Raw genomic sequence first — 13,021 nt, 5'->3', positions numbered from 1 at the left:
GAGAGAGAGAGAGCAAAAAAGAGAGAGAGAGGGAGTGGAGCCATTGAAACGGCTCATTTTTGGAGCACTGTGTAACTAGGAATTTGTTTCTTTGCATATCCCAAGACAAAACACACATGTAGAGGTTTCCCAAAAGGGCAGTCTGGAGAAGGCACTGTAGGTGTCCAGTGTCTTGAAACATGGACAGGAGTCAAATCTGTGAAGCCTCCTGTTTGGATAGTCCCTCTAACCCTTAGGCCTCCTTGCCAAAAACAGTGATTGAGCACTGTCCTTGTCTAAAACCTTATAACATCAGTGTAAGTCCCTAACAGTGAAAAAAACAGGACACACTTTGATCCTTTAAAAGTCGGTCAGAAACTTCAAGCTATTCAATCCAGCATCCTGTTTCATCACAAAAACACTCAAATGGCTGTTTAAATTGTTGAAATGGCTGGTTACTTGCAAAAAAGAGACATCAATGCACAGTTTTTATGGTGGTTATTGATACAGCAGGTGAAATCAAAGACATTTTCATTGACTCTGCAGCTATAAGGGTGACTACCTGGTGGTTAGATTTCTCTCAAGCTTAGTGAAGGCCGTGGTATCCTGGCAGTGGATTTCTGCAGGTTTGCACCAACAAAAGCACTCATTTGCTGGAACAACAAAGCACCACACTGGCTTCAGCCTCCACAGTGGTTGAACTAGTCTTCACTCGCGGCCCCCTTCAAAAAAAAAAAAAAAAAAGCATCCCCATTTCTTCTTACAGGTTAAGGTCTTTTGTTCACATCTCACGGTGGACTCTTCGAAATAAATTTAGAGTAAATCTGGAGGCTCTGCTTTCATAGCTTGTTAGACGACATCGGCACCTTTATGACTGACGACTTCAAACGGCTTTCAAATCCTCAGATTCCCTAAGCCGCCTTTGACTTTTTTTTTCTTTTTTTTTTTTTTTTTCACCACAGCTGTTGCTGCGGTTCTCTGAGTTTTTGCAACCACTACTTCTGGTTTCAGTTACCGCTTTAATCATCCTGTGCACCCTGCTGGCTTGGAGTGTAAAATAAATGAACAACATGAAGCCGCAGCAAGTATACATAAATTTGTACAGGGCAACGTATTAAAACGATCCTCCTATTGCAGGCGAGTTTGATTTGGTTGTAAGTTAGCTGCCATCTCATAAGAGTGCGGTCCCTCGGTCATGGGAAAAGCAGCAGTGGGCAGCCCTGGCAGATGGAACAAACACGCTCTTTATTAGTTTGGACTCAGCGTGAGAGGGTAACATGGTAGAGAATCTGGCAGAGGATGTTAACTGTGCCAGTGCAGACATGACACTACAGGTCCTCGCCTCTGTCGAGTGTCCCGAAGAGAGATGCTTCCATTATAAGCCAGAGTCTTCTACGCTGAAAAGCATGGCGTCCCACAGCGTTTTGGCCGAGTGAAGCCCTCCGCCGCTGCTAAGGTCTCCATTGAGTGGCAGAGACTGAAGGATCATCTGCCGGGGGTGTCAGGGCTAACCCTATTCATCTGACCTAATCTGGCATGGTGGGGGGCAGAGGAAGGGGGGCAGCGATGAGCTCGACCAATATATGAGTATGCTAATAAACTGGGATGAAATTGCCCTAATATTGAAAACAGGTTTCGTTTTAGAAGTTGATGTTTGTTTGCCATTTCCTTCTGATATGATTGATATGATGTTTGATTGCCTATTTAGTGTAGAATTGATCATTACTGCACTGGTTGTCTATGAGAAACCCTTAACCTGAATTAATTCTAATGCGTCTTAATTAGATTTCACTCAAATGTGCATGAATATGTGCTATTATTAGTAGTAATACCCTTAACTTGTAAAACTGGATGTTTTAAAACTATGTTATTATATTTTTCATATTCAAACCGTCTTTATGGTGCTAATTTTAACCCCTGCAACTCTCATTTTTCCGTGAATTTCCCTTAAGTAGCTTCAAAGTTAGAAAAAATATATATTTTTTTATTATTGTATGACAATGTCACATCCATGCTCTGTATCTGCTGGTTCATTGAAGCTACACTTACTGTATACAGAGTGAAATATTCAAACAAGAGACGCCATGGTTTTATAGCTGTCACAATGCATCAAATGGAAAATATCTACATGTCATTTTCTACACATTTCCCTGTAATTCAGCAGGACATGTATAGGATCTATGGAAACCTTAAGATCTCTGCTAAAATTTAGTTTAAAATGAAGTTCTGAGAGTTTGAGCAAAGCTCAGCTGCACAGCGAAGACAGACCCACCCATGAGCAGAAAAAGGTTGAAGTTCAACATGAAATTAGCCAAATTTCAAAAATAATAAATGTCTGCACAAGCTTTCAAGCATTCAATTCTGCTCCAGTGCTAATATACTGGATATAAGACTTCCAAAAATCCATATTTCTCAAACCATACATACAACATTCATTACAAAATCCTGTCCAGTGACAGTTTCAGCTGAAACCTTGTAGTACTGGTACTGGATTGTATTATTGGAAATCCCATAAAAGAGATGGAGGACAAAGGAGGAAAGGTGGAGGGATAAGCGTTAAGAGAGAGAGATGAGATGGAGAGAGCAGGTGTAAAGGAAGTGAATGAAGGAGTTGGGGGGGGGGGGGGGGGGGGGGGGGGGGGGGGGGGGGGTAGATGGGGGGAGGATAAGAGCAAAAGAGGGTTAGGAAGGCATGGAAACGGTCCGCCAGCCTCTGACCCGACGCCAAGCCTAGGAAGAAAAGGCCACACTCTCTAACCTCTTCACAGCTAGAGGTGTGGCGCGTGCGCATGTGTGTGTGTGTGTCAGTTGGTGGAGGGGCCAACCATGACAGTTAATGAGGAAAAGTGGTCGAGACAGGGCAGCAGTGGTGCAATATACTGAACTAAACAGATAAAAACTAAACACAAATAATTTGGCCCAAAGCATGCTGGGATCAATCAGCCTGCCTGATTAGGAACAAGCGGACATAGAGAATGGATGGATGGATAAATAACTATATATTTTTTTATGACAGCATACATAAGATTTCATCTGTGGGTTTCACTGATATGTATTTTTGTAGACCAATACCACCATATTTTGACTGATACTAATACTATTGCTGATTTTAAAAAAATAAATAATGAAAAATGGATAAAAGGACAAAGAAAGAAAGAAAGAAAGAAAGAAAGAAAGAAAGAAAGAAAGAAAGAACCCTGCCAAAAATAACAAGGATTCTGCATTTAAGGATAGAGCTAACCTGTTCTCTATATACTGAATAATACATGAGTAATAATAACCCTAACCATAATCCTAATGCTCATTCTAATACTATCAGTATTACTATAGCTAATTCTAATACGAATACTATTAATAATACAGACATACACACATGCATTAATGTGTACAACTCTACAAGCAGTGTATATAGAATAAATATCTAGTCAAGCAAACTGCATCATGTCCATTTCATCAGACTGACTCAGTTATATCTGATTTTGAATAAGAGATCAATTTCTGACCCAGACAAAAAAAAAAAAACTGACACACAGTGGTGAGGTGTGGGGGTAAAAATCATTCAAATTAATTAGAAAAAAAAAGAAGAGGGACTGAACAGGCAGAGCCAAGGCCAACTAAAATGTGTGTGTTTGTCCTTCAGTCTGGGCTGGGCCAGGTGAGGAGCCACACTTGATCTATAGCGGAGATAAAAGATAAAGATGAGACAAGAGGAAGGTGATGGGAACATCGCCGCTGACACTGTGAACACACCATATGTTTTTATTATCTCTCATCTGCCAGACAGGACCATGAACTGTTTCTCTCTCTCTCTCTCTCTTTCTCTCTCTCTCTCTCTCTCTCTCTCCGTGTGTGTTTCTGCTCTCTCCACCTACCTCTTCAACTCTATTATCCTCCCATAAACTGCTGCACTACAGGCGTTAACAACGATTGCTATAAATTCTGTTCAATTAAGCCAATTAAGCCTATATTTGATTCAGCTCTCAGTCAAAGAGGCACTCGCACACAGAAACACAAACATGCATCTTCGGAGAATGATCAAAATAACTGGACTTCAGGGATTTGCTGGAGGGGAATTCAGCCTAGACTCATTTTACATACCTGCTTGTTTTAAAAATCTAAGCACCTTTTTCGGCTGACATAAATCTTTACGATACGAATTCAGAGAATACAACCGAATGAGCGGTAGCAAGAGCGGAAACCCTTCTAAATTCATTTTTTAAAATTTGCAGAATAGCCTGTACACACTTTTTAGGCTGATATAAGACATAAATTGATTGTGTACATTATAGTAAATAGTATCAGAGGGATTCAAGGCACTAGCTAGGAGACTGCAGTTTACCCTGCTTTCTATTTGCCTACGCATCAGTGTTGATGGTGATAAGGCTAATTGAATTGGACACCGCCAAACAGAGGTCGATGGTTTCAAAATATTGAAAGAAAAAAAAATTGATGAAGACATTCAGGGCTGTTTAATCGACGCCAGTGTCAACTTTTTTCTGCTGTTTCATTTTGCACGCAGGAAAACTCATTTCGGCAGCAAAGCGAATGATCAGACGCAGGCTGAGCGGCCCGGAGAGCCAGACAGAGCCCCCCCACCCTCCTCCTCCACCTCCTCCTCTTCCCCCCATCCCTCCTCCTCCTCCTCCTCCTCCTGCATCAGAGCCTGTGGTCATTATTGCCCTCCAGACTGCTTTTATCATCTCTATAAATCTCCGCCGGCTCAGACACGGCGTAATGAGCAGACCTGCGAGGCTGTCAACCTGCGACTCTCACTCCCACCGAGAGAGAAAGGAGGGGATGAAAAGGTGGAGGGAGGCTGGAGAGAGACAGACGGAGATGAAGAGATGGAGAGAGTTAAAAAGAGAGAGGCCAGAAGTCAGACACGTCCCCTCCCACCACCACCACCACTACCACCCACACACGGCTTCAGTCTGAAGCAGGAGCTCGGCAACCTCCTGCAGGTTTAACACACTATTATGTTCCCTGCATGGACGCTCCAATCTGGAGGGAGACAAGTCACACTGGTCAGCATGAGAATAATCACCTTTCAAGCACAGGTAGATGTCTTATAATAGGTTTCAGCACTTAAAGTAATAATCTGTGGCACTTTCATATAAATAAATATCCATTTTGCTGCACTCTATCGCAAACTGATGCAACACAACTGAGATTGAACCTACAGCCGTGTCATGAAAGCTTTTTACATTTGCCACTCTCAACACTCTGAGCCATGGAGCTCCTTACTGGGAAAAATCCCTGGGAAAAATCAGGATGTCCAACTGTCCCCTTACGAAAAAATAACACATGAAATCACAGGTGAAATAAACCACATGGCTTTGAAACACATAATCTACAATGTACACATGTGATTTAATGATTTCACATGTGAAAAAACCCATGTGTTCCAAAAACACATGTGGTTTATTTCACATGTGTTTTGATGTTTTCTCACATGTGGAAATTTTAGTTCACTGGCCAATCACATGTGAAAACGCTAATTCCACTTGACTTTGTGTGGCCACTTTTCTTTCACATGTGGAAAATTTCAATCATGTGAAAACAGCAAATCAATATCTGGCTCATATGTGACATTGTTTTCTTTCCACATGTGAAAACAGTAAATCACATGTGAAAAGTTCAAGTTCATATGTGACATTGTTTTCTTTTCTCATGTGAATATTGCCAGTCACATGTGTGAAAGGTGTATTTCACATGTGACATTTTCATGAGGGTCTTTTAAGAAACACATTAAAATGGTGCACGACGCAGTGAAATTACAGCATTGTATGAATATAAGATGGTTTCTGCTGCTACCTGCTGCCAAATTATTAACACACACATGCGATTTTCTCCCAAACTTCATACAGCTCAAGCATTCAAGCAGGAGTGACGTCACTAAGCCACAGCTGGACGATGGAAACTCTGGACAAAAAGCCAAGAGATTACATCCACTGCAATAATTGTGCAAGATATGGATTTTCAACTCTTGAAAACGCTAACCGTGGACATGATCCGGGACCAACACCCCTGAAGCAGTGTGTGTACTCCCATCAAGGTGCGGGAGACCAGGGCCTCTGCAGAAAAAAAAAAAAAAAAAAAACTTTTCTGTCAAACCGACACATTTTCCAAGACAAAGCAAAAGCAAAAAAAAAAAACCTTAAAACCTCTAAAAACCACCTAATCGTGCCATCACTACTATTTGATTTACTGTACCTGCTGCTTATTGCGTCTGTGTTTTTATTACATATCTATCATTATCTTAGGCCATGGTGTTTCTTGTTGTGTTGTTGCGTCATGTTGTGTTTTGTGTTGTTTTTAACAGAAAGTGCAGGTGAAAATCAGGCTCTTATTAACTCTGGTGCAAATCTTTCAGAACTGTGCATTTTCCCCTCCAACTGAAGAACAAATGAATGACATGAAATGCTCTGGAAGTGATGCGTTTTATGTTCCAGGTTTGTGTGGAATACACAGCGGCGAGAGCCACCACAGCTGAACAGACAAAGAAAAGAAACTTAAACTCTATCGACTCAAAACACGAGGAAGAATTTATACTATTTGACTGACAGGTGATCACAGGTGACATGAAAGATGGAATAAAGAAAATATTTTAGTGATTAACACCTCAACATTTGCCTCTAAATGTATCCTTGTAATTATTACTGCGACAACATGATAATGATGCATCACTGCATTAGTACATACATGTCAAATACACCACACATTTCATTGTACATATTTCATTTTTCCTCGACTCTCTACACTCTACTGCTGGTATGCTGGTGCACACTCGTTGAAATCCATATATATTTACACTTATGTTACTGCAACACAGCAAGAAGCATTTTAACCCTTTAAAACTCCCAACTGCCCATGGGCAGGCTTTTCTATTTTAATTTTAGAGGGTAACTGTGTGGTAATTTTCTGGTAATTTAAATTTAAACATATAATTATAATAATTCAAAATAGTTCTGTCTTTTTTCATTTTTTTGTGAATTTTCTGGTAAAATTTTACAATTTTTGGTGTTTTTTGTAAATACTGTTTATAGTTTAATTTTATTTTATTCAGTTATTTATTTATTTGCTAATTTGTTGGTCATTTTTGCATTTTTTCCTCTATTTTTTTTTTCAAATGTTACTATATTTTTTTTTGCTAATCAGCATTTTTTTTTTCTCATGTTATTGAAAGAAATCAAGTGAATCTGATCAGGTTCCAAAGGCTTCACGTGAACAACACGATAGTTTCTGGATCAGAATTTGTGGAAAATCTGCCGCACAACAAAAAAGGTAAATTGCTTTACGGCACAAAACAGGAAGCTTCTCTGGCGATGGCAGATAGTGGGAGGGATGACAGGTGAATAAAAATCAAAATTACCTCCAACATGTTTATCATGTTCACTAAAAGAGACAAGCTTTGGCTTAATTTAGAGAAACACTAACAATACCAAGACATGAGACAGAGGCCACCAGTTGTCTAATTTGCTTATGATAACCAATTTATCCCAATAAACATGGCAAAAAAAATTACTAATGTTTAAAAATGCAACACGTAGCACCTTCGACATGTTCTGATGATGAAACTGTGTGTAACTCACAAAGGTTCATTACCCCTATTCTTTATTGTTAGTATTATAGTATTTATTCATTACTAATAGATAAATAGATAGATTTTAATTTTGTTTTTTTCTCACAAGTTATACAGAAATTTTTCCCACAGGGATCATATACAACTAATCCGAACAACTCAACTCATATAGTTGAATGCGGCAATGAAAAAAGAAAACAAACAAACAAACAAAAAAAAACAGCCTCACCTTGCCAATTCCCTGTAATCACAATGCCTTCAAGTATGTACTGAAACTTGTCCTGCTGTACCACGAATATGTCATCTTTCCAAGAACTGCATGTCCACAGCATCTGGCTGGTACAACTGCTTGGGGGAAAAGTAACAAACAGCTCCAGAGAGATAGACCAACACTGACCTTGGTGACAGCATGGTGTCGTCTGCGTTTGTGTGTGTGCATGTGCATGCGTGTGTGTGTGCGCGTGCGCGTCAGCCAGCTGAACCCTTCCACCTCTCGGCTCGCAGCGTCGCCTCTGATGTCAGACAGAGAAACCTTGCGTCTCTGCTGACGCCCGTCCTGCCAGTAAACCAAACACACTCTCTGACAGCTGATACATAGTATGGACTTTGACCCGCACCGAACCTCACAACAGCCCCGTCATCCGCTGACAGTTTCGTGCTTCCTCCAGCCCGGTCTACAACCCTCCTACACTGTCAGAAGCCATCTCCAAAACACCCACACTTTGTTATGTAAGGGGATAATCCGGTGCAGTCATTAAAATGATGCACGACATTGAAGGTGTAGAGGCACACAAGTATTTGATGCCTATGGTGAAATAAGTGCATTAATGTTTGATAATCATAATACCTCAGTGCAGATTATACCTCTTAATACGCTGTGGCCACATGCCAAAAAAACATCCTCTTCACCCAACCCCCTCCCCTTTGCACTATCTGAAAATGCAGAATATTTGACAAGCTGTAGTTTCCCTGACACTTTAATGACCCCTGTTCTTCCAGACTCTCTGGCTCTTTCTCAGACATCTCAATCACCTTCCCCTCTGGTAAAAACTCTCATTTCACATGAACACTCGCTGTGTGGCTCCTCCAACAGAAACAAAAAGGCAGCCTCTCCATCATCCGGCAAACCATAAGCTTCCCTTTATCCTCCTTCCCTCATTAAACTCTGAATAACTCAGCAGAGAGACAGAAAGAAGACAGAAAAAAGTGATTGAATTCTGCTGGAGGAATAAAAGCCCCTTGAGGTTGCCATTTTGAATGTGTGCCATGTCGAGCAGGCCGGATTCAGAGACCCCGAAGACAACAGAGGCAGAGAGAATAGTCTCCAGACAGAGCTCCAGGCCAGCTGGCCGGCTGTAGATACTGTACCATGGACACAGTGTCATGGCACCGAGAAGCTAGAGCACCCATGGGCCCTGCAGTGACCCATCACCACCTCAGAGGAGGCAGGCAGAGGCGGACGATGGACGAAGGAGGCGGGGAGTTTGAAAGTGAGGTCAAAGGGAAACAGTGACACCAGACTCGATATCTCTATTGAAAAGCAGCATCGCTGACCTGGTCGCACTGAATGCAGGCCAATTATTTCAATACAGCAGCGATCCTGGGAAGGGGAAGGGGAGAGAATGGGGAGACAAGAAAAGAAAAATGTGTTTGACATTCAGGCTGGGAGGCTCAGGGAGGTAACAAGTTCATGGCCCTTTCAGAAAACATGGCCGCCCGCTGTGTGATGGATCATGGAGCCTCAGATGGGCCATCAGGGGTGGGACCAGGGGAGGAACGCATGGGAACCCAGTCTCCCAGGAGGACAGAAATCATCCTGACATTCAAATAAATGTTATGTGAACTGAGCTCCTAATGGTTCTGATACAGCAAACTCCAACGGAGAGATTGTCTACATCGCCGCCATATGGACCTCATGCATCTGTTCATATCTCCATGCACATTACAGAATTTAACACAAAGCACCCACAAGCATTCATTATGCATGTTATTATATTAATTGTGATTTTGTTTTCAAATATACTGTGGATCACAATACTAATTCTGTTATTCAGTCAGTGCAAATCATGTTTAGTTAAAAAGGTTTAGTGGATGAATTTAAAGTCTTCTTAATACTGAACGACAACACCGGCGCCTCTAATTTAAATGAGGTAAACCTGCTGAGTGGAGGCTTTTCAGTTCAAATGCTGCAAACTGGCCTGATTGGTTGGATTCAGCAATTTTTTAGAGAGAGAACCAATCAGAATCCAGTCTGGTTGTGACGCATCAACTGCAGCTACTCTGACAGAGGCCTGTTAAATAGGGTGGATTTTTGATAATGTGGTAGCTCAAACAAAAAATCAATTTGAACATCATCACATCATCATAAACATATTTGAAAAGAGGCGACACAAAATCGATGTTTCAATTCCTGTAATAGGGTCCCTGTTATAAAAACACTGATATCTGAAGGAAAATGAGATTTCAGTTTTAAGTTTAAAATCTAGCCTTAAAACGTTCAAACATGCAGTGTGCAGTGCATGCAGTAACAACCCGCAGGACATCAACAGAGTCACCTGTAGACGCAGCTTCAGCAGCAGCACAGCCGTTTCAGAGCAATGGGATGAAGCAGCAGGGAGGTTCAGCTGCGTCTGGTGGGCCACAGTTGACCAAAACAACAACCACCGTAAACAGATATACGACTGGTCACACTGCATAAATATATCCACCGAACTCTACAAATTAACTGTTGAAAAGACTGAAACACACACACACACACACACACACACACACACTTCCTGGTCACCCAATATGTATTTGAAAAGATCCAATGACCACAATAAAGACTGTGTGAGTGTGTGTGTGTGTGTGTGTGTGTGTGTGTCATGAGTCTGTAAAGTAAGCCTGTAATGGTTTTCTGGCGTTCCACTCTGCACACGTAGGATTCACAGTCGACCAATAAGACTTTTCAAAGGCCGATGCCAATGCTGATATTTTTGGTGAACGTGTATTCAGGAGCACATCTGGTGTATGAAGCAAAAATAATCATATTTTTGGACTGAAACTGCTAGTAAACTGATATTTGTGCCAAAATTCAATATTTTCATAAATACACCAATTCTTGTTATGTTGGAAAAGCCTCTGAAAAAAAATGTATAAAAATAATAATACCACTATACTATAACACTAATAATACTAAGAGCAGCATATTACTACTAATATTAATACAATTACTATTATCTTTGATACTAATGGTATTACTACTACCACAACAACTACAACCAACAGCAATAATAATAATAATAATAATAATAATAATAATAATAATGATAATAATAATTGTAATATTAATAGTAATTGTAATGATAGTGCTACCACTACTACTACTAATAATAACAATAATAATAACAATAATAAAAATAGTAGTAGTAGTAGTAGTAGTAGTAATGATAGTGCTACTACTACTTCAAGTAATACTCACAACGAACATGCATACTAATTTTTACAATAAATATCAACCAAACTGCATCATGTCCATCATATGAGAGGGAGACAACATGGACTGACCAGATCAGATTTTTAATGAAAGGCCAACATCAAGCCCTTATACGAGTCAAACCCTAAATATAATCTTTAACAGCAGTAAACAGCTTTGAGGGCACTCAAAAAAAAAAAAAAAAAAAACTTTGCTGTGTTAACACACAGGCCTGTCTCTGTCTGTGGTGCCACAGCAGCTCTACGGTGTGCCCCACTTCCACAGGCCAGGAATAATAAACCTGTCAACAGGAAGTCTCTTGGGAGGTCACTGCTGACACCACGTTGTCAGTAGCAAGGCATGCTGGGATAGCTAATGGGACAGGCCCTCAGGGGTGCCACGGACAGAGGACAGCCCCAGACAGGTGAGCTGCCTGACAGGCCAAATATTGTCATCGTGGATGCAAAAAAAAAACCACTCCTCATCCTCATCTTTCCTGCCTTCATTGAACAGAATGAGGTGGCACTGCTTGTTCCACCACTACTGCTGGAAAACAACATCAACAGGGAACGGGGCCATTATAAATACTATTTTCTCACACTTCTTCTTCTTCTTTTTTTTTTTTTTTTTTTTTTTTTTTTTTTTAGAAATTCTACTGATTATATAGAAATTGGTTTAGGGGGACATTTTGAAAGCAGATCTATTTAAAATAAGTGTTAAAATAAGACAACATCTTGAGAATATACTTCATTTTCTTTTCTTGGCTGTCCAACTGTAATTTCCAGTCGGAGCGCCTCATTCAATCAATCAGCAGCTTAACTTTGATCATGCACAGACATCCAGCTGAAGCAATGATCAAAATGTCCTGACACTTCATAATGTGACAGTAAGCGAAACCGCCTGGTGCATTACTCGTATAAAAATAACCATATTGCAATTCCCCCTCGACCACGCCCCAACAAAGCTAGGGAATTATCCATATATAAATTTAAATACATCTCAGCGGCAAGCCCCCACCCCCCCCGCCTCGCCTGCAAACACACACACACACACACACACACACACACGTGAGTGAGAAGCTCCCGGGCTACGTCTCAGTGATTTCTCCCTCATCGTAACCACGTGGCTCAATTCAGCGAGTTTCAACACGTGTACGCATCCGAACATCTGAACTGATCAACAAAACAGCTCCCATATGTTGTGCTGATAAGGACCAGCTGGAGTTTTCGGCACTCCACTACGCTGAGGGTGACACCAGTCGAGTGGCGCTGAGAGGAGGCAGTGTGTACAATCAGCCAGTCAGTTTAGTCAATCAGCCTGGTTACACAATTCCACACCAATCACCCCCTTCCCCTCCATTAAGTGCAGAGTATCAGCAGATTTAACAGCAGTGTAGCCTCTATGCACAACAAGTAAACAGGAGAAGTTTGGAGGCAGCAAAAGCAGGTAGGAAAAGAGAGAGCAGTTGTTTGGTCTTCCCTTGGCACTGACCTGGACAGCATAGCAAACACAGCGCGAGTCTGCCTCTCATCTTGCTTCTCTTCTCAGATTTCACACTCCAGCTCCCTCCTGACTGCCTTTTGAAGTTGGTCCCTCCGCTATTTCTGAGGTAAAGTCGAAACAGGGAAGGAGGGAGAGGAGAGGGAGAGAGGAAAGGAATCTTTCTTGCCTTTTTCCCCCCCTCTTCTTCTTCTTCTTCGTCTTCCTCTCATTTTCTTTACTTCCTCTTGCTGTATTTTGGGCTGGCTGAAGTCTGTGGCTCCTCTTGCTCTTCCATAGCAAAATCTCTCTCCACACACACTGGGAGAGGAGGGGTGAAAAAAATAAGATAGCGAGAGAGAGAGAGTCATGTCATGAGAGGAGAATGACAGAATCGGGAAGAGAGAGAGAGAGAGAGAGAGCGAGAGAGAAAGAGAGACAGAGAGCGAGAGAGAGAGAGAGAGAGAGAGAGCAGCAACAAAAGTCGGCTCAGTCACCTCGTCTCCCTCCTGTTCAAATTTAGAGGC

General features: G+C 41.4%; 1 long non-coding RNA gene across 1 annotated transcript in view; it reads right to left on the bottom strand.

The window, feature by feature from the left end:
* LOC115370667 (uncharacterized) overlaps positions 1–12,813 on the bottom strand; it is a 114,166-nt gene extending 101,353 nt beyond the window's left edge. The window contains exon 1 of the long non-coding RNA XR_003929269.1: positions 12,507–12,813. This is a non-coding gene — a long non-coding RNA (uncharacterized LOC115370667). The remainder of the gene's footprint in view (positions 1–12,506) is intronic.
* Positions 12,814–13,021: the final 208 nt, after the last annotated feature.

The sequence above is a fragment of the Myripristis murdjan genome, chromosome 13, assembly GCF_902150065.1.
Source record: "Myripristis murdjan chromosome 13, fMyrMur1.1, whole genome shotgun sequence".
NCBI lineage: Eukaryota > Metazoa > Chordata > Actinopteri > Holocentriformes > Holocentridae > Myripristis > Myripristis murdjan.
This window is presented reverse-complemented; position numbering and strand designations above follow the sequence as displayed.